This window comes from Prionailurus bengalensis, chromosome E4 (genome assembly GCF_016509475.1).
Source record: "Prionailurus bengalensis isolate Pbe53 chromosome E4, Fcat_Pben_1.1_paternal_pri, whole genome shotgun sequence".
Classification (NCBI taxonomy): Eukaryota; Metazoa; Chordata; class Mammalia; order Carnivora; family Felidae; genus Prionailurus; species Prionailurus bengalensis.
Genome location: NC_057360.1, coordinates 48,590,272 through 48,593,769, shown reverse-complemented (window position 1 = coordinate 48,593,769; position 3,498 = coordinate 48,590,272). Strand labels below are relative to the sequence as shown.

General features: G+C 32.4%; 1 non-coding gene across 1 annotated transcript; it reads right to left on the bottom strand.

The window, feature by feature from the left end:
- Window positions 1-266: 266 nt before the first annotated feature.
- Window positions 267-373, bottom strand: LOC122476666. Its single transcript, XR_006295580.1, has one exon. It is a non-coding gene; the product is annotated as a U6 spliceosomal RNA (small nuclear RNA).
- Window positions 374-3,498: the final 3,125 nt, after the last annotated feature.

Below are 3,498 nucleotides of genomic sequence, written 5' to 3'. Positions count from 1 at the left end.
CAAAGAGATTTTTGCTTGTTTTCTCCTCAAGGATTTTGATGGTTTCCTGTCTTACATTTAGGTCTTTCATCCATTTTGAGTTTATTTTTGTGTATGGTGTAAGAAAGTGGTCCAGGTTCATTGTTCTGCATGTTGCTGTCCAGCTTTCCCAGCACCACTTGCTGAAGAGACTGTCTTTATTCCATTGGATATTCTTTCCTGCTTTGTCAAAGATTAGTTGGCCATACATTTGTGGGTCCATTTCTGGGTTCTCTATTCTGTTCCATAAAAATCTGGAACGCTTCACGAATTTGCGTGTTATCCTCGCGCGGGGGCCATGCTAATCTTTCCTGTATCGTTCCAATTTTAGTATATATGCTGCCAAAGAGAGCACAAAAACTTCTTAATTCTTTATTATTCCTTTTATTAGCAAGTTTTCATGATAATAAGTTAATTTTTATAATCTTCTGAAGGTAGACAATTATTTTTAAATAATATTATGTACCCCACAGATATAAATAAGTTTGATGTGTTCAATCCATTCTAATTATTAAAATTATTCAAATTCAAATGGTTTCATTTTGTTTAGTGGAAGACTTGCAGTGTCAGTCCTTGAATATCTTTTATATCTATTATTTTTGTCTTTGATAGTTACTTGCTAACTGACATGACAAGATTGACCGGCTCAGCATGTTCATTTCCTGTCTCAGACATCAGCAATATCTCCACTAAACCTAAGCTGCTTTTAGTAAGAGGTGACATTTCAAGACCACAATCTGGATCTTAATGCTAATGCATTAGTAATTATATATAGGTCTTTAGAGTGGAAAGAGGTAGGAAATATTTACAGGTAGGAAAAATATATATCCTGTGTCCAATATAAAAGACTAGAAACTGTGACCAATCAAGTATCAACTTGCAAAGTTGATACTGATTCTTGCAATCAAATTTCAAGACTAAGGAGATTTTAATTAAACTGTTTCCTATTGCATCTATGTGTCCCTTATTTCACCCTAAGAATTCAGTTTCTCATTGGCACAGGGAATGATAAATTAGAACATCCACTAATTACTCATTTCTTAAATTATTCTCAGAATAATATAAATACCACCTCCACTCTGATTACTGAAATTTAATAAAAATAGAAAAGCTTCCTTGAAATCTGGTCCTTTCTAAAAGCACAAGAAAACTAATTTCACAACAAAAATGTATCAAAAGAAAATAAACAACAGAAATATATCAAATTCAAATTCCATACAAAGTTATAATAGGGAGAATAAGGAACATAACTGTATAAATTGTGTAAGTTCACAAAAGATAAGTATGAAACCCAGCCTAATTTTAATGGGCCCTAATTTTTCCTAATGCAATTGAAAAGAAGGTGAGGATTCCAACTATCAACTTACTACACTGAAGTTATAAACCAATCATATTAGACTGGAAAATAAATTAGAGTATAGCAATTTTAAAAGGGTTTGTTGAAACTACTAATATTTATACAGAATCTATTTATTGATAAATTTAAGAAAACTAATTGAAAAAAAATCTATGAGTTAATTCTATGAGCAATAATAGAATTCAGTAAGGTAATTGGACATATATATGTCAGGTAAAAGATGGCCAGGATCGTGACTAATTGGCCATGATCATGATGGCCATGGCCATGATTAATTAATAAACACATTACCTTTTGCCAAAAAAACTACAAAACTGAAAAAATAAATGTAATATAACTGTTTCTAGACACTGAGGAATCTGAGATCCTTAACATATGAGAGACAATGAAATGAACCATACAACATCAATCACTTTCTTAAAAGACTGTAGTGTGGGGAAGAAATATCAGTCTCATTTAGAAACTGAGAAGTTTACAGGGGTATTCCTTAAACAGAAAAAAAATACGATTTTAAGTTGAGGAAATAGCAAGAGTAAGGGGGGCAGAAATTTGTAAGACAAAGTATTAGAAAGAGTACAAGAAATTTGTGCAAGGTTACCTTTGAGTCTGGCTTATTACCAAGCAGCTCACATGCAGGATAAAACTCCATGAGTATTGGCAAAGAATACTTACCATAAGATATAAGTTAATAATTTTCAGAGCTCATGCAGAGCTGAGGGACATTCAATTTCTTAACATCCAAAATAGGAAAGCTTTAATGAACACCCTGGGAATTCATTATAAATTTAGGTGTCATCATACCTCAGTAATTAAGGCTAATATGCACCCATAATATCAAGCTTTTAAATAAAAGTCTTTAAAGACAAAGCTGATACTTAAATAACTGCTGATCAATGTTAACTCATCATCATTAATGAAGACCAACAAAATTCTGATATTTAACATCATAAAATTCAAATACCCAGCATCCAATAAATAATTATTGGACATCTGATGGATTGAGAAACTGTGCTGTCATCAGGGAGAAAACAAATATAAAAGCAGACCCAGATCACAGAGATGAATTTTCAGAAATAAACTTCAATATAGGTATTTAAAATATGTTCAAGAACATTAAAAAACATAATGAAGGTAAAATATTCAAATTATAAAATATCAAATCTCTGGAGCTGAATTAACATTATTGGATAAGCTTAACAACAAATAAGGCATTGTGGCAAAAAAGATCGGCGAAAATTGTTGTGAAGACATAGCGATGAAAAATATCTGTGAAACAGAGAGAAAAGAGGCAAAAAACTGAATATTTCCTAAGTGACTAATGGGACAATATCAAGAGGTCAGACATACCTGTAATTTGAGTCTCTGAAGTTGTGAGAAAGGGAAACAAAAAATGGAGAGCTAGTACCTAAAAGTTTCCAATTTTGACAAAAATTATAAACCCACAAATCCAAAAGGCTCAACGAATCCCAAGTAAAATGAACACCTTTCATATCTTAATCAAGTCTTTAAAAACCAGAGATAAAGAAGAAATCTGAAAAGTGGTCACAGTCTTACATTAGGATGTAAGAACTCTTAAACGAATTAGCAGTGACTTCTTAACAGGAATAATGGAGGCCAGAAAACAAAAATACAACATCTTTAAAGTTGCTGAAGGAAGAAAAAACAACTGTCAACCTAGATTCTATCTTGTGAAAATATCCCTCAAACTGAGAAGGAAAAAAAAAATTTAAGAGACATTTTCAGAATATCAAGAGCTGAGAAAATTCGTTTTCAGCAGACCTTCACGACAACAAATGTTAAAGGTGTTCAGGCTAAGGGACTTGTGTACTTCTGCACAAAGAAGTGAAGAGAACTGGAAATCATTAACTGGTAGGTAAATATAAAAGACTGTTCTCATTTAAAATATATATTTAAGAAATTATTGTGCCCAAGAATGCTGGCCACCATGCAGCATCCACCCTTTTCTTTCTCTCCTGCTTCCGACTGTTTGCATACAAAAAGAGTAAATCCACACATCTCATAGTTCTCTTTCAGATCTTTACACAGGCCTTTAATGTAGTTTCCTTGTGTCCATATTTTCACAATATCTCTCTCCTTAGTTCTATGAGCTTGCACACAATTTC